Raw genomic sequence first — 19,850 nt, forward strand, 5'->3', positions numbered from 1 at the left:
GTTGTGCTAGTGTTCATTGGCTGATATTTGTGTTGTACTAATGTTCATTGGCTGATATTTGTGTTGTGCTAATGCTTATTGGCTGATATTTGTGTTGTGCTAATGTTCATTGGCTGATATTTGTGTTGTACTAATGCTTATTGGCTGATATTTGTGTTGTGCTAATGTTTATTGGCTGATATTTGTGTTGTGCTAATGTTTATTGGCTGATATTTGTGTTGTGCTAATGCTTATTGGCTGATATTTGTGTTGTACTAATGTTCATTGGCTGATATTTGTGTTGTGCTAATGTTTATTGGCTGATATTTGTGTTGTGCTAATGTTCATTGGCTAATATTTGTGTTGTGCTAATGTTTATTGGCTGATATTTGTGTTGTGCTAATGTTTATTGGCTGATATTTGTGTTGTGCTAATGCTTATTGGCTGATATTTGTGTTGTACTAATGTTCATTGGCTGATATTTGTGTTGTGCTAATGTTTATTGGCTGATATTTGTGTTGTGCTAATGTTCATTGGCTGATATTTGTGTTGTGCTAATGTTTATTGGCTGATATTTGTGTTGTGCTGATGCTTATTGGCTGATATTTGGGTTGTACTAATGTTTATTGGCTGATATTTGTGTTGTGCTAATGTTTATTGGCTGATATTTGTGTTGTGCTAATGTTTATTGGCTGATATTTGTGTTGTGCTGATGCTTATTGGCTGATATTTGTGTTGTACTAATGTTTATTGGCTGATATTTGTGTTGTGCTAATGTTTATTGGCTGATATTTGTGTTGTGCTAATGCTTATTGGCTGATATTTGTGTTGTGCTAATGTTCATTAGCTAATAGGTAATTACAACTAATGCTCATTGGCTGATATTTGTGTTGTGCTAATGCTTATTGGCTGATATTTGTGTTGTGCTAATGCTTATTGGCTGATATTTGTGTTGTGCTAATGTTTATTGGCTGATATTTGTGTTGTGCTAATGCTTATTGGCTGATATTTGTGTTGTGCTAATGTTCATTGACTATTTGTGTTGTGCCAATGTTCATTGGCTGATATTTGTGTTGTGCTAATGTTTATTGGCTGATATTTGTGTTGTGCTAATGTTCATTAGCTAATAGGTAATTACAACTAATGCTCATTGGCTGACAGGCACTTCCTATTAAAGTTCGTTGGCAGAGCAGTGATGCACTACTGGGAGCTAGCTGAATACATCTTGTGATCCAATGACAAGAGGCATATGTGTGTAGCCACCAATCAGCAGCTAGCTCCCAGGAGTGTATTACAGCTCCTAAGCCTACCTTGAAAAAGTTAGGATACCAAGAGAACCAAGTAGATTTGATATAATAAATTAATGAAAAAGTCAGAATGCTCTCTCTGAATCATGAAAGTTTAATCAGATAAGCTGGGCCCTAAGTACTTTAACCCAATCGGAGCAATCAAGACAGAAGTGATATGTGCAGCCACCAATCAGCAGCCAGCTACCAGATGTTTATTATTGCTCTTGAACCTACACAGGTACGCTTTTTACAAAGGATATCAGAAGATCAAAGCCAATTTAATAACAGAAGTAAAATGAAGTCTCTTAAAATCTCATGCTCTATATCCCTTTAAGTTAGTTTACATTAAAGGGACAGTCTACTCTAGAATTTTTTTTGTTTCAAAACATAGATAATCCCTTTATTACACATTCCCCAGTTTTGCATAACCAACAGTTATATTACTATACTTTTTATCTCTGTGATTACCTTGTATATAAGCCTCTGCAAACTGCCCCTTATCTCAGTTATATTAATATACTTTTTACCTCTGTGATTACCCTGTATCTAAGCCTCTGCAGACTGCGCCTTATCTCAGTTATATTAATATACTTTTTACCTCTGTGATTACCTTGTATCTAAGCCTCTGCAGACTGCCCCTTATCTCAGTTATATTACTATACTTTTTACCTCTGTGATTACCCTGTATCTTAGCCTCTGCAGACTGCCCCCTTATCTCAGTTATATTAATATACTTTTTACCTCTGTGATTACCCTGTATCTAAGCCTCTGCAGACTGCCCCCTTATCTCAGTTATATTAATATACTTTTTACCTCTGTGATTACCTTGTATCTAAGCATCTGCAGACTGCCCCCTTATCTCAGTTATATTAATATACTTTTTACCTCTGTGATTACCTTGCATCTAAGCCTCTGCAGACTGCCCCCTTATCTCAGTTATATTAATATACTTTTTACCTCTGTGATTACCTTCTATCTAAGCCTCTGCAGACTGCTCCTTATCTCAGTTATATTAATATACTTTTTACCTCTGTGATTACCCTGTATCTAAGCCTCTGCAGACTGCCCCCTTATCTCAGTTATATTACTATACTTTATACCTCTGTGATTACCCTGTATCTAAGCCTCTGCAGACTGCCCCCTTATCTCAGTTATATTAATATACTTTTACCTCTGTGATTACCCTGTATCTAAGCCTCTGCAGACTGCCCCCTTATCTCAGTTATATTAATATACTTTTTACCTCTGTGATTACCTTGTATCTAAGCCTCTGCAGACTGCCCCCTTATCTCAGTTATATTAACATACTTTTTACCTCTGTGATTACCTTGTATCTAAGCCTCTGCAGACTGCCCCCTTATCTCAGTTATATTAAAGGGACACTGTACCCAAAAATTTTCTTTTGTGATTCAGATTGAGCATGCAATTTTAGGCAACTTTCTAATTTACTCATATTATCAATTTTTCTTTGTTTTCTTGCTATCATTATTTGAAAAAGAAGGCATCTAAGCTTTTTTTGGTTTCAGGACTTTGGACAGCACTTTTTTATTGGTGGATGAATTTATCCACCAATCAGCAAGGACAACCCAGGTTGTTCACTGAAAATGGGCCGGCATCTAAACTTACATTCTTGCATTTCAAATAAAGATACCAAGAGAATGAAGAAAATTTGATAATAGGAGTAAATTAGAAAGTTGCTTAAAATTTCAGGCTCAATCTGAATCACGAAAGAAAATTTTTGGGTACAGTGTCCCTTTAATATACTTTTTACCTCTGTGATTACCTTGTATCTAAGCCTCTGCAGACTGCCCCCTTATCTCAGTTATATTAATATACTTTTTACCTCTGTGATTACCTTGTATCTAAGCCTCTGCAGACTGCCCCCTTATCTCAGTTATATTAATATACTTTTTACCTCTGTGATTACCTTGTATCTAAGCCTCTGTAGACTGCCCACTTATCTCAGTTATATTAATATACTTTTTACCTCTGTGATTACCCTGTATCTAAGCCTCTGCAGACTGTTCCCTTATCTCAGTTATATTAATATACTTTTTACCTCTGTGATTACCTTGTATCTAAGCCTCTGCAGACTGCCCCCTCATCTCAGATCTTTTTAAAGGCGTGCATTTAGTCAATCAATGCTGACTCATAAATAACTCCACGGGAGTGAGCACAATGTTCTCTATATGGCACACATGAACTAGAGCCGTCTAGCTGTAAAAAAAACTGTCAACATGTACTGAGATAAAGGTTAAGTATATTCATATAACAATGTTGGTTGTGCAAAGCTGGGAAATAGGTAGTAAAGGTATTATCTAGCTTTTTAAACAATAGCAATTTTGGAGTAGACTGTCCCTTTAAGCAGTTCCGTCTGTAGCGTGTGTCTAAAGTGGATTATAAGCAGAACTCCTCCTGTAAATTGTATTATACTTGATTAGAAATGCAGAGATAACACAGCTAGGACACATTTATACATATATACTGCGCTGCTGCCTCTGGCTGACATCAAACAGAAAGTGGATGGGTCAGGATGATTTGTCTTCAGATGCAGGAAGACGTAGGTGACGGAGTGAGGCCAAACAGAGGTCTTTATGCAGCTGCCTGGCACTGTGCCAGCCGCTAATGGACAAAGCCCAAAGAATGACAGAGGTCACACAATACAGTGAATCACTGTGACATGCGGAGAAGGACGCTCATTTGTATTGTACAAAAAATAAATCTAAGGAATATGAATGTGTCTGTAGCTTCTGATATCCAGACACACATATTACTTATATGTATCTAAGGCCTGAGTTCCAATTCATCAGAAATTGTTATCAAACAAATTACAGCAATTCAATAGTTTGCTTGTTTTCTAAGCCATTACAATCCTACAAATCTGCTTCAACAACAAAACAATATAATGGTTACACTGAAACTGTGAGAATTAGGGAAATCACATGATTGTCACAAAAGCAAAAAACATGACAAATAATTCATGTCATATTGAACAATTGCTTTATATGTTTCAGTTCATGAGTTAATAATTTCATATAAATTCCTTAAAGGGACAGTTCACCCCAAAAAAAGTCTCCCATTTATATTATTCCCAATGATCCTTTTTACCTGCTAGAGTGTATTAAATTGGTTACAAGTAGCACCTTTACTCCTATTTCAGCATTTGAAATAGCTGATTTAGCCTGTGGTATAGCCACCTATACTGAAAGATTTGATACTGGAGTATTTGCTATTGACAAACCTAAGTAAACACAGCCAGCAGAAGAGATTACACTCTCAGTGGGGAGCAGGATAGTTAAAGGGACAGTCAACACCAGAATTGTTGTTGTTTAAAAAGAAAGATAATCCCTTTATTACCCATTCCCCAGTTTTGCATAACCAACACTGTTATAGAAAAACACTTTTTACGGCTGTGATTACCTTGTATCTAAGCCTCTGCAAACTGCATCCTTATTTCAGTTCTTTTGACAGACTTGCATTTTAGTCAATCAGTGCTCACTCCAGGGTAACTTCACGTGCATTAGCTCAATGTTATCATATGAAACACATGAACTAATGCCCTCTAATGGTCAAAGTGCATTCAGATTAGAGGTCTAAGAAATTAGCATATGAACCTCCTAGGTTTAGCTTTCAACTAAGAATACCAACAGAACAAAGCAAAATTCGTGATAAAAGTAAATTGGAAAGTTGTTTAAAATCACATTCCCTATTTAAATCATGAAAGTTTTTTTTGGACTTGACTGTCCCTTTAAGTAATAAAATGATAATTTTCTATTATTCTCTCTATATATTCAGCTTTGGTGTTCCAGACAAATATAAGATAAGGAAGCAAGTGTGTGTACACAAAGTGATAACATAATCAGATCTGATATTACCTGAATCTCAACCCATTGTAATAGGCTGTGGTTTCAAAGCACAAAACCAGCTACTTCATATACACAAATAAACCTGAAAATGCAATTTCTCATACATTTTATACTCTGCAGCTGCTATAACAAGTCATTGAAAATACAATAAAGGAAAAACTATTTTACAATGTACTGTCCCTTTAAAATGATGGTAAACCTTAAAGGGACATGAAACCCATGATTCAGATAGAACATGTGATTTTAAACAACTTTCCAATTTACTTCTATTATCTAATTTGTTTTGTTCTCTTGGTATCCTTTGTTGAAGGAGCAGCAATGCACTACTGGTTTCTAACTGAACACATTGGTGAGCCAATGACAATCTGTATATATATATATATATATATATATATATATATATATATATATATATATATATATGTGTGTGTGTAGCCACCAATCAGCAGCTAGAACCTAGGTTCTTTGCTGCTCCTTAGCTTTCCTAGATAAACCTTTCAGCAAAGGATAAGAAGAGAAGGAAGCAAATTAAATAACAGAAGTAAATTGTAAAGTTGTTGAAAATTGTATACTCTGTCTGAATCACAAAAGAAAAATGTTGGGTTTCAACATTAAAAAAGTATATGTGTACCTTTTCTGTTTTCAATCCATCTGTTAAAGGGTTAAATTAGTGCATATAATAATGCTTCTATTGCAATGTTATGCCGGCCCACTTGGATGAACTTTTTTTTTACAACAATTCTAGTGAACATCCAATCAGCGTGTGTGTCATTTGACAATCTTTAAGCCCAGCCCATTTAAAGCCCTTAGAAAGCTTATGTAGAGAGTGGATTTGACTGCTCTATAGATCACAGCCCAACCAAAAGAGGAAATAAAGTGGGGCGGAGAAACAGACAATACCAATTAGGATTATAAATATTTTATTTTTATTTTTATAATTATGAACTTTTACTTGTAAACTAATATATTTTTCATTGCAACATTCTTAATAGTCTGAAACAAGAGACAACCAAAATCTAAAGAAGAACTCTGGGAAGTGATGAAAAAAAGCCTTGTAAAATATACCAGAAGAAAACTTCAGGACAGTCTCCCTAAAACAGTTCAAGCTGTGCTTAGTGCCAAAGGAGGTCACACTAAATACTGACTTTTGCCTGAAGAAGCCATTTTGTTCTGATTTTTTTTTAATGTATTTTGTGTACATATTTCCTGTATTTTCTGTTTGTATCTTAATAAAGAGACAGTAAAATACATATGGATTAAAACTTTGCTAAAACAACAAAGCTGATGGTGACTTTTGCACAGCACTGTATATTTGTGCAAAAAACATCAGATATAAGGAGAAATCTGTATTTATGAATAAATAGAACATATTCTGCTATGTGCAAAATATTGGAATGTGAAATATTCATATTTCTCTTGTCAGATTAGTGCACTTGAGAATATGGGATCATGTCGTGAGTAGGTGGTTTTTTTCCACTTTTTTTGCTCCAGTGACTTCTATGGGGGAATAGGTTATCCTGCGTGTGATATTCTAAGTTTGGTGAGCGAAAATAGTTTACTTTCAACTCATACGAGCGGAACCCGACCAGGGTTGAAAGTAAACGGAATCGCTTGATCACAATTTACACTAGAATGATTACCGCATCCTCTCTGGCCCTCTACCTCGCTCTGGTCAACTGTTTTGCGAATCAAAAATTGTCATAAAGCACATCACAAATACGGTACAAAGTACAGTAACACTCGGAATAACACCATCTAATAAAAATGAAGGGGACAAAGATATGAGATCTCAGGTGTTAGAAAAAAAAAGGCAGACAAAGGGCTTTAACATTGTGACACATACTGTACATACACATGTATAAAGATGTATATATATATATGTGTGTGTGTGTGTACAGATGTATTTATGTATTTATATGTATTGACAGACATACAGTATATACACATATAAACACATAAATAAATATGTATAAATACATACTTAAAAGTGCATTGGATCCCTTTGCAGTCAAGTAGATGATAAAGTGTTATACTGTGTATTTTCTGCAAATATTTCACATTCCAATGTTCTTCACATAGCAGAATATGTTCTATATATTTATAAACAGATATTCCTATATATATCTGTATATCTATATAATTATATAGGTATAGATATATATAGTACGACAATACCGTCGGATATATGTAGAAATACGTAGTTGTGAATAAAAAGAATATATTCTTCTGTGTGAAGAACATTGGAATGTCAAATATTCATATTTTCATGTGGGTTAGCGCACATGAGAATATGCGATCGGGTTTTAGGTTTTTTCCTCGTTATTTTCTTCATTGACTTCTATGGTGGAATATAATTATGCACGTATCCTAGGTTCGGCTTTTTCCGTATGTCAGTTAGCACTTGTGAAAAAATATTTTACTTTCAGCTTCTAATACTAGCGCTATCCAACAGGCGCCAAAAGATTACTTCTAGTGGAGTTAGCGTGCAAGCGGGAGCGTTAAATACCAACAAACTTGTAATCAGGCCCTTAGTGTTTAAAGTGCCTTTAAGAAATGATAGCAAAAAGAAAAAAATGTACCAAAAAGGTTTGCGGTGACATAAGTTAAACAGCCTTGCAGCTTTTTGCATTGTTGCTATTTTCTCAGCTTTATGGTGCGCAGCCAGTGCAGGGCCAGTGACAACTGTAATGAACTTACTCAGCATTCATTACAGCCTGAGCTGCCGCGTTTGCTATTCTCTGCAAAAACCCTTCACAGCAGCAGTAAAGCAAAACTGCTGCAATTGGGTGTGGCTGTAAATCAGCAAGCTGGCATAATACTAACTAATACATTCCCTTAAAGGGGCATTATACACTATATTGCTGCTAAACTTGAGTATTGCTTCAGACTTGATAAAGGAAGGAACTCTTCCGAAAGCTTGTCATCTTATAAATGTATAGTTAGTCCAATAAAAAAGTAGCATTGCTCAATGCAATACTCTTGTTATTTTTATATCTAAATCTCTGGACTAACACGGCTACTCCAATCAACGTGACTATATTTGTATACATATGTATCTATGTGTTTATGTGTTTTACTGTCTATTTACTGTACATATTTAACATTCCAATGTTCTTCACTTACAGGAAAATGTCCTTTTCATTGTAATTATATGTATATATATATATATATATATATATATATATATATATATATATATATATGTGTATACCTATATATGTATATATTACTAAAGATATATAGGTACATTATTATTTTCTTTGTTTCCCATTGCATATAAAAGTTACATTTACACTATACTATAGTCTATTAAGTGTGTAATAGCATTATGTATAAAAAAAAAATGTACATTCCTTAATTAAAAAAACAGAATTTATGTTTACCTGATAAATTTCTTTCTCCAACGGTGTGTCCGGTCCACGGCGTCATCCTTACTTGTGGGAATATTCTCTTCCCCAACAGGAAATGGCAAAGAGAGCACAGCAAAAGCTGCCCATATAGCCCCCCCCTCTGGCTCCGCCCCCCAGTCATTCGACCGACGGTTAGGAGAAAAAAGGAGAAACTATAGGGTGCTGTGGTGACTGTAGTGTATAAAGAAAGAAATTCATCAAACCTGATTAAAAACCAGGGCGGGCCGTGGACCGGACACACCGTTGGAGAAAGAAATTTATCAGGTAAACATAAATTCTGTTTTCTCCAACATTGGTGTGTCCGGCCCACGGCGTCATCCTTACTTGTGGGAACCAATACCAAAGCTTTAGGACACGGATGAAGGGAGGGAGCAAATCAGGTTACCTAAACGGAAGGCACCACGGCTTGCAAAACCTTTCTCCCAAAAATAGCCTCCGAAGAAGCATAAATATCGAATTTGTAAAATTTGGCAAAAGTATGCAGAGAAGACCAAGTCGCTGCCTTACAGATCTGATCAACAGAAGCCTCGTTCTTGAAAGCCCAAGTGGAAGCCACAGCTCTAGTAGAATGTGCTGTAATTCGTTCAGGAGGCTGCCGTCCGGCAGTCTCATAAGCCAATCGGATGATGCTTTTCAGCCAAAAAGAAAGAGAGGTAGCAGTAGCTTTCTGCCCTCTCCTCTTGCCAGAATACACAACAAACAAAGATGAAGTCTGTCTGAAATCCGTTGTTGCTTCTAAATAGAACTTTAACGCACGGACCACATCTAGATTGTGTAACAAGCGTTCCTTCTTTGAAACTGGATTCGGACACAGAGAAGGAACAACAATTTCCTGGTTGATATTCCTATTGGAAACGACCTTTGGAAGAAAACCAGGCTTGGTATGTAAAGCTACCTTATCTGTATGGAATACCAGAAGATAGGGAGAAGTACATTGCAAAGCAGATAATTCAGAAACTCTTCTAGCAGAAGAAATAGCAACCAAAAACAGAACTTTCCAAGATAGTAACTTAATATCTATGGAATGCATGGGTTCAAACAGAACCCCCTGAAGAACTGAAAGAACTAAATTTAGACTCCAAGGAGGAGTTATTGGTCTGTAAACAGGCTTGATTCTAACTAACGCCTGTACAAACACTTGTACATTTGGCACTGCTGCCAGACGTTTGTGTAGCAAGACAGACAGAGCAGATATCTGTCCTTTTAAGGAACTAGCTGACAAACCTTTATCCAGACCTTCTTGGAGAAAGGAAAGTATCCTAGGGATTTTAATTCTACTCCAAGGGAACCCCTTGGATTCGCACCAACAGATATATTTTTGCCATATCTTATGGTAAATCTTCCTAGTTACAGGTTTTCTGGCTTGAACCAGAGTATCTATGACTGAATCTGAAAACCCACGCTTAGATAGAATCAAGCGTTCAATTTCCAAGCAGTCAGTTGGAGAGAAACTAGATTTGGATGTTCGAACGGACCTTGTACCAGAAGATCCTGTCTCAAAGGTAGCTTCCATGGTGGAGCCGATGACATATTCACCAGGTCTGCATACCAAGTCCTGCGTGGCCACGCAGGGGCTATTAGGATCACCGAGGCCTGCTCCTGTTTGATCCTGGCTACAAGCCTGGGAAGGAGAGGAAACGGTGGAAACACATAAGCTAGGTTGAACGACCAAGGCGCCACTAATGCATCCACCAGTGTCGCCTTGGGGTCCCTGGATCTGGATCCGTATCGAGGAACCTTGGCGTTCTGGCGAGACGCCATCAGGTCCATATCTGGAATGCCCCATAGTTGGATTAACTGGGCAAAAACCTCCGGGTGGAGTTCCCACTCCCCCGGATGAAAAGTCTGGCGACTCAGATAATCCGCCTCCCAGTTGTCCACACCTGGGATGTGAATTGCAGATAGGTGGCAGGAGTGATCCTCCGCCCATTTGATGATCTTGGATACCTCTCTCATCGCACGCTACAGTCGTCATGTTGTCCGACTGAAACCTTATGAATTTGGCCTTTGCTAGGAGAGGCCACGCCAGGAGCGCATTGAATATCGCTCTCAGTTCTAAAATGTTTATTGGGAGAAGAGACTCTTCTCGAGACCATAGACCTTGAGCTTTCAGAGATTCCCAGACCGCACCCCAGCCTAAGATACTGGCGTCGGTCGTGACAATGACCCATTCTGGTCTGCGGAAACTCATTCCCTGAGACAGGTGATCGAGAATCCCTGGTTACCTGATCTACTTGAATCTGGGGAGACAAGTCTGCATAGTCCCCATTCCACTGATTGAGCATGCACAGTTGTAATGGTCTTAGATGAATTCGAGCAAAATGAACTATGTCCATTGCTGCAACCATCAATCCTACTACTTCCATGCACTGAGCTATGGAAGGCTGAGGAATAGAGTGAAGAACTTGACAAGCGTTTAGAAGCTTTGACTTTCTGACCTCTGTCAGGAAGATCTTCATTTCTAAAGAATCTATGATTTTTCCCAAAAAGGGAACTCTTGTTGACGGGGACAGGGAACTCTTTTCTACATTCACCTTCCACCCGTGAGACCTGAGAAAGGCTAGAACGATGTCTGTATGAGCCTTTGCTTTGGAAAGAGACGACGCTTGGATTAGAATGTCGTCTAGATAAGGTGCTACAGCAATGCCCCTCGGTCTTAGAACCGCTAGAAGGGACCCTAGCACCTTCGTGAAAATTCTGGGAGCAGTGGCTAAACCGAATGGAAGAGCCACGAACTGGTAATGTTTGTCCAAAAAGGCGAACCTCAGGAACTGATGATGATCTTTGTGGATAGGAATATGCAGGTACGCATCCTTTAAGTCCACGGTAGTCATATATTGACCTTCCTGGATTGTTGGTAAGATTGTCCGAATGGTTTCCATTTTGAATGATGGAACTCTGAGGAATTTGTTTAGGATTTTTAGATCCAGAATTGGCCTGAAAGTTCCCTCTTTTTTTTGGGAACTACGAACAGATTTGAGTAAAAACCCCGACCTTGTTCCACTGTTGGAACTGGGTTTATCACTCCCATTTTTAATAGGTCTCCTACGCAATGTAAGAATGCCTGTCTCTTTATCTGGTCTGAAGATAAGCGAGACATGTGGAACCTTCCCCTTGGAGGGAGTTCCTTGAACTCTAGAAGATACCCCTGAGAGACTATTTCTAGAGACCAGGGATCCGGAACGTCTCTTGCCCAAGCCTGAGCGAAGAGAGAAAGTCTGCCCCCCACGAGATCCGGTCCCGGATCGGGGGCTACCCCTTCATGCTGTCTTGGTAGCAGCAGCAGGCTTCTTGGCCTGTTTACCCTTATTCCAGCCTTGCCATGATTTCCATGCTGGTTTAGGCTGGGAAGACTTGCCTTCTTGTCTGGAGGCCGCAGAACGAAAATTGGATTTGTTCTTAGCCTTGAAAGGCCTATCCTGTGGAAGGGCATGTCCCTTTCCACCGGTAATGTCCGAAATAATCTCTTTCAATTCCGGCCCGAAAAGGGTCTTACCCTTGAAAGGAATATTAAGCAATTTATTCTTGGACGACACGTCCGCCGACCAGGATTTTAGCCAGAGCGTTCTGCGCGCCACTATTGCGAAACCTGAATTTTTCGCCGCTAATTTTGCCAATTGGAAAGCGGCATCCAAAATAAAGGAATTAGCCAATTTTAGTGCGTGAATTCTGTCCATGACTTCATCATATGGAGTCTCTTTTTGGAGCGATTTTTCTAGTTCCTCGAACCAAAAATACGCTGCCGAGGTGACAGGAATAATGCACAAGATTGGTTGAAGAAGGAAACCTTGTTGAACAAATATCTTCTTTAGCAATCCTTCCAATTTTTTATCCATAGGATCTTTAAAAGCGCAACTGTCCTCAACAGGAATAGTTGTGCGCTTAGCTAATGTTGACACTGCCCCCTCCACCTTAGGAACCGTTTGCCATGTGTCCTTTCTGGGGTCAAACCATGGGGAACATTTTCTTGAATATAGGAGGTGGAACAAAAGGTATACCTGGCTTTTCCCACTCCTTAGTCACTATGTCCGCAACCCGCTTGGGTATCGGAAAGGCATCAGCGTGCACTGGGACCTCTAAGAATTTGTCCATCTTGCACAATTTCTCTGGAATTACCAAAGAATCACAGTCATCGAGAGTAGTTAGGACCTCCTTAAGCAGGGCACGGAGATGTTCTAACTTAAATTTAAATAGTACGACATCAGTGTCTGCCTGCTGAGAAATTTTTCCTGAATCAGAAATTTCCCCCTCAGACAGACCCTCCCTCGCTATCAATTCGGATTGATGTGAGGGTACAACTGATAAATTGTCCTCAGAGCCAGCCTGCTCATCTTCTGTATTTAAAACTGAGCTATCACGCTTTCTGGGATAGGATGGCAGTTTGGATAACAGATTTGCTATAGAATTATCCATTACTGCTGTTAATTGTTGCATAGTAACAAGCATTGGCGCGCTAGATTTACTAGCCTGCGCGGGCAAAACTGGTGTTGACACAGAAGGAGAGGGTGTAGAACTATCCTCACTACCTTCATTAGAAGAATCATCTTGGGCAATCTTATTCACTGTGTCAGGACTGTCCGTACTTTGTTTGGACGCTATGACACAATTTGCACATACATTAAGAGGGGGAACCACCTTGGCTTTCATACACACAGAAACATAGGTTATCTGAAGGTATAGACATGTTAGACAGACTTTGGCAGGCTAATAATGCAATAAAAGCGTTTTTAAAGAAAAGTGTTACTGTCCCTTTAAATAATAAACAGACACACTTTATTTCTGATATGTTGGAAAACAATGAAGGCAATGTCCGATTTTTACAAAATTTTTACCCCAGAGTCCTAATGGCTTGAAAGTATTACACACCAAGTTTCAAGACTTTAACCCTTAAAATGAGCAAACCAGAGCTATTTGGTTAATTTAACCACTTTAGTACACTACAATCACAGCCACAGCCTTGCTGCGGCTCTTTACCTTCCCTGAGAGTTATTCAGCACTGAAATAAAACTTCCTGAGTCCATTTCTTGAAGCCACCAGACCCCTCACATGAAGCTGCATGCACTGCCATGGAAGTAAACTGCGCAATTGAGGCGCGAAAACGGGGCCTCCTTCCTCTGCATACCAGAGTGAAGGGGCCTTTCTGAGAGAAATAGTAGTCTAACTAAATGCCAGGCAAATAAAAACGTTCCCAAAAGTGCTTTTGCATACTCAAAAACACTGTCAAACATGAAATAAATCAATCGATTTAGCCCACAATAGTGTCAACCAGTATAGAGCCCAATAATAAGCCTTAATCTGTTATAAGTCTAAGAAAATGGCTTACTTACCCCTTAAGGGAAAATTAACAGTCTTCTAGCATTAACATGTCTTGTTAGAAATATGACTGATCATACCTGTAGCAGATAAGCCTGCAAACTGTTCCCCCCAACTGAAGTTCTCTGGTTTCAACAGTCCTGCGTGGGAACAGCAACTGATTTTAGTTACTACTGCTAAAATCATACTCCTCTTTTAACAGAAATCTTCTTCATTTTCTGTTGTAGAGTAAATAGTACAAACCGGCACTATTTTAAAATAACAAACTCTTGATAGAAGAAATAAAAAACTACAACTAACACCACATACTCTTTACCATCCCCGTGGAGATGCTACTTGTTCAGAGCGGCAAAGAGAATGGCTGGGGGCGGAGCCAGAGGGGGGGCTATATGGGCAGCTTTTGCTGTGCTCTCTTTGCCATTTCCTGTTGGGGAAGAGAATATTCCCACAAGTAAGGATGACGCCGTGGACCGGACACACCAATGTTGGAGAAATACTAACCATCACCTGAGCCTTCATCGAGTCATAATATTTTTTTGCTGGTGGTGTGTTTATATAGGTGTGTGTATATATGTGTATTCCTGTGTATTTATATGTGTATTATTGTGTTTATATGTGTATTCCTGTGTATTTATTTGTTTATATGTGTATTCCTGTGTATTTATGTGTTTATATATGTGTATTATTGTGTTTATATGTGTATATATATGTGTATATTTGTGTATTATGTTTATATGTGTATATATTTGTATTATTATGTTTATATGTGCATATATTTTGTATTCCTGTGAATTTATATGTGTATATACCGTATGTGTATTATTGTGTTTATATGTGTATATATATATGTATATTCCTGTGTATTTATGTGTTTATATGTGTATTCCTGTGTATGTATGTGTTTATATATATATGTGTATTATTGTGTATAAATGTGTATAAATGTGTATTTATATGTGTATTATTGTGTTTATATGTGTATATATATATATGTGTTTTCCTGTGTATTTATGTGTTTATATATGTGTATTATTGTGTTTATATGTGTATTCCTTTGTATTTATATGTATTATTATGTTTATATGTGTATTCCCGTGTATTTATGTGTTTATATGTGTATATATGTGTATTCCTGTGTATTTATGTGTTTATATGTGTATATATGTGTATTCCTGTGTAGTTATGTGTTTATATGTGTATATATATATATATATATATATATATCAATCCAAAGTACCAGCACTCACTATTCACTGCCAGCGTCGGGGTGCTCCCAGATTCTTAAAGCGTCGGGGTGCTCCCAGATTCTTAATATGCATTAGTGGTTCAAGTGAACAGAGGCACTCGCCGTATAACAAAAATTGTGCTTTATTTATTTATCTCATTCGAGTAAACGTTTTCGGGCTGTGATGTTGTTTCAGGAGTCTGATGACGGGCATCACAGCCCAAAAACGTTTACTCGAATGAGATAAATAAATAAAGCACAATTTTTGTTATACGGCGAGTGCCTCTGTTCACTTGAACCACTAATGCATATATATATATATATATATATATATATATATATATATGTGTGTATTCCTGTGTATTTATGTGTTTATATGTGTATATATTTTGGAAAAATGCTCCAATAGACTTGCTGGACACAGGGTTGCCACAAACCTTAAATTTGTAAAAAGATCAATATCTGTGAAGCTCAATAAATCAAAGTGCAATAAAACAAGGTATACCTGTATAGATATGTATTTTACATGAACAGTATCATATATATATATATATATATATATATATATATATATATATATATATATATATATATATATATAAAGTTATATTTAATAATAAAAAGCACGTTTGAGATTTCGATTTTCGAACACAGTCGGGTTAGCGCACATGAAAACTTAGTAATCTTAAGGGGCGTTATTGAAGTATCACATTTAAAAATATTAAAATAAATTAAACAAAATCACTAAACATACTCTATGGATTATTTAGATTATTTAAAAGTACATTTAATAATTCTTAATCATTTTTTTTAAATATTTTAAATGTAATATTTAAAAAAAAAAAAAAAAAAAAACGCCTTAAGATTACTAAGTTTTCATGTGCATTAACCAGGCCGCTTTAAGATCTAAATCGCAAAACAGAATGCGCAAAATGCATATTTTACATTCTGATACTTTTCATGTAAAATACATATCTATACCTATAAGAATAGATATGCAGGTATATATATATATATATGTATTTAAGAATAAAAGGGACATTATTCTGTAAGTGAAGCACATATATATGTACATATAAATATTTAGACATGTATATGTAATGTATCTCTAAGTTAAAGGGACATGAAACCCAAAAAAAACTATTTCATGAGTCACACAGAGCATACAATTTTAAACAACTTTTCAATGTACTTCTATGATCTAAATCTAATTTGCTTAGTTCTCTTGGTATCCCTTATTGAAAAGCATACCTAGTTAGGCTCAGGGGCTTGAAGCTAGCTGCTGATTGGTGGCTGCTCATATATGCCTATTGTCATTGGCTTAACAGTGTATTCAGCTAACTCCCAGTAGCGCATTCCTGCTAATAAGAAAATAAAGAAGTAAATTGGAAAATTGCTTAAATATGTACAGTATGTTCTATCTGAATCATAAAAGAAAATATTTGGGTTTCATGTCCCTTTAAAGCCATTTCCCTGCCCTTTTTCTAACACATGTGACTTTGTATGCAGTTTAAAAAAAAAAAAAAAAAAATTATTAGATGGTGTTATTATGAGTACTAATTATTCTTGACCTGTCCGCAGCTTTTGACACAGTTGACCATCCTCTCCTCCTAAAAATACTACATTCATTTGGCATCCGAGACACAGCCCTCTCCTGGTTTGCATCAGATCTCTCAAACCGCTCTTTTCAGTTTCCTTTAACATCATATCTTGTGATGCTATGCCTCTCTCAGTTGGAGTACTGCAAGGCTCTGTCTTGGGTCCCTTGCTTTTCTCTCTTTATACATCCTGCCTTAGAAAACTTATAGCCTCCTTTGGATTCCAGTACCACCTATATGCTGATACCCAAATCTATCTTTCCTCTCCTGATATCTCTCCCTCTTTACTCAACCAGATTTCTGACTGCCTCTCTGCAATTTTCTCTTGGATGTCTTCACACTACCTCCAACTCAATCTGTCCAAAACTGAGCTGCTTCTTATCCCCCCTCTTGGAGACATCCAACACCTGACATTTCTCTGATGGTTGGAGACTCTATTCTCAACACCTCACCCAGGTCCGCTGCCTTGGGGTCACACTAGACTCAGAACTCACATTCAACCCACATATACAAACGCTTACCAAATCCTGCCGTTCACACCTACGCAACATTTCCAGAATCCGTCCCTTCCTCACTCAAAAAACAGCAAAAAGACTTATTCATTCCCTCATTTTGTCACACATTTATTATTGCAATCTACTCCTAAATGGCTTTCCAAAACACCGCCTCACCTCCCTCCAATCTATTATGAATGCTTCTGCTAGACTCATCTACATCAGCTGCTCCGCTCTGCCAGTCTCTACACTGGCTCCCCATACACTCCAGAATACAATTTAAAGTATTAGCCCTAACTTACAAAGCATTCAACAGTCTAACTCCCAACTATATTTCCTCTCTCATCGTGAAATATTCCCCATCCCGTCCTCTTCGATCAACCTCTGACCTACGTCTCTACACTCCTGTTATCTCTACGTCCCACTCCCGCCTCCAAGACTTCGCACGTGCTGCTCCTGTTCTCTGGAACTCTCTACCCTGCCCCATAAGACTGTCTCCAACCTTGTATAGCTTCAGACGATCCTTGAAAACCCACCTGTTCAGAGAGGCGTACCATCTCTCCTCCATCCCGCATCCGAACCAAAATAATACATGTACATGAACTGCCTGACTCACTGCTGCAAATACAACCGATGTAACAAGCTACCCCAACCTTATGTCTCTGCACCCTGAAATTGTGGACCATGAGCTCTCCGGAGCAGGGTCCTCTTCCTCCTGTACTAGATTTGTTTAGTTTTGTTATGTTTTGTAATTTATCACAAATCTTTGTCATTGTATACCCCTATCATTGTACCCAGCGCTACGGAATTTGGAGGCGCTATACAAATAAATGATAATAATAATGAGTGTAACTGTACTTTAAATGTATTTTTGATGTCTTTTGTGCAACTTTTTATTGAAGCGTAACAGTTAAGCATAGTTCTGAAGTCACGCTAACCCAACACACGTTAAATTTAATTGCGCTCAAGCGAAAGTGTTTACTTTCAACTTGTAATACACACACTATCTTTGAAGCGTGCAAGCACCCGTGATAAATCCAATATGTCTCGTACGCAACAGTTAGCTTGTGACTCGTAATTTAGCAACCAATGGGGAAACCTTTGCTTCAGTGTTAATTTTAACACCAATTTTTTTAAAAATTTAATCACAGTCTTCTGACTAAAGTAAAAATGATTTTTAGTCAAGTTTTTGCATTTTTTTATTGAGGTAAACAGAAGACAAAAGAAATAAACATAGGCTGCACATACAACATTATTAAACCTATTTTTTTCTTGTTTATGAAGAGTTGAATAATACGCCTATGAGGTAAGTTACATAACAGAAAATTATGTTGTACAAGAAACTGTAACAGTCTCCACTGAAAATGTTGACAGCTGAGTGGCTGCTGTATTAAACTTTACAATATTATAAGATTTTCTGTCATTTAGAAATGTTATTTAAAATACCAAAAACACATTCATTGCATAATTTAACATAAATTGATTTAATAATAATTTGTGTAGCTAAGTGGTCAATAAAACCAGCCGGGTGGTGTGCCCAGTACATAGCCCCTGGTGAGAACACTGTGTAATTACCTCCATGTGTTGCCTCTGCATTTAGCTGAGGCCACTTATGGACCCTACCATATAGCTTTTATTACAGCTCTCAGGAGGAATATATACTCAAAAGAGGCCAACTCAAAATTAGAAACAGATTGTGCCACTCTTGAGTCCATTGTAAAAAGAAAGAAATTAACATAAAAGCTCTGAATTAACAAAATATATAAGTTCCTGAAGAAACAAGTAAGATGAGTATACAACAGGGCAAACTATCACTCATATTATCAACATTTATTGTATTCATATCCGACCGTCACGTTGCACAATGTGCTATACAGATATTATAGATATAATTCTACCGGCTCACTGTGATGTCAGAATAGTGCAGCATTTATTGTATTCATATCCGACCGTCACGTGGCACAATGTGCTATACAGATATTATAGATATAATTCTACCAGCTCACTGTGATGTCAGAATAGTGCAGCATTTATTGTATTCATATCCGACCGTCACGTTGCACAATGTGTTATACAGATATTATAGATATAATTCTACCGGCTCATTGTGATGTCAGCCAAGTGCAGCATTTATTGTATTCATATCCGACCGTCACGTTGCACAATGTGCTATACAGATATTATAGATATAATTTTACCAGCTCATTGTGATGTCAGAATAGTGCAGCATTAATTGTATTCATATCCGACCGTCACGTTGCACAATGTGCTATACAGATATTATAGATATAATTTTACCAGCTCATTGTGATGTCAGAATAGTGCAGCATTCATTGTATTCATATCCGAACGTCACGTTGCACAATGTGCTATACAGATATTATAGATATAATTCTACCGGCTCACTGTGATGTCAGAATAGTGCAGCATTTATTGTATTCGTATCCGACCGTCACGTGTATCCGACCAGTGTGGTACACATACTACTTTGTTCTGAGTACTTTAATCCCAGTGTGGTACACATACTACTTTGTTCTGAGTACTTTAATCTCAGTGTGGTACACATACTACTTTGTTCTGAGCACTATAATCCCAGTGTGGTACACATACTACTTTGTTCTGAGTACTTTAATCCCAGTGTGGTACACATACTACTTTGTTCTGAGTACTTTAATC

The 19,850-nt window shown here is 37.5% G+C and overlaps 1 protein-coding gene across 1 annotated transcript in view; it reads right to left on the bottom strand.

The window, feature by feature from the left end:
* The window catches only part of KIF3C (kinesin family member 3C), a 249,701-nt gene that overhangs the window by 113,804 nt on the left and 116,047 nt on the right, over positions 1-19,850 (bottom strand). The gene's annotated exons all lie outside the window — the stretch shown is intronic.

This window comes from Bombina bombina, chromosome 4 (assembly GCF_027579735.1).
Source record: "Bombina bombina isolate aBomBom1 chromosome 4, aBomBom1.pri, whole genome shotgun sequence".
NCBI lineage: Eukaryota > Metazoa > Chordata > Amphibia > Anura > Bombinatoridae > Bombina > Bombina bombina.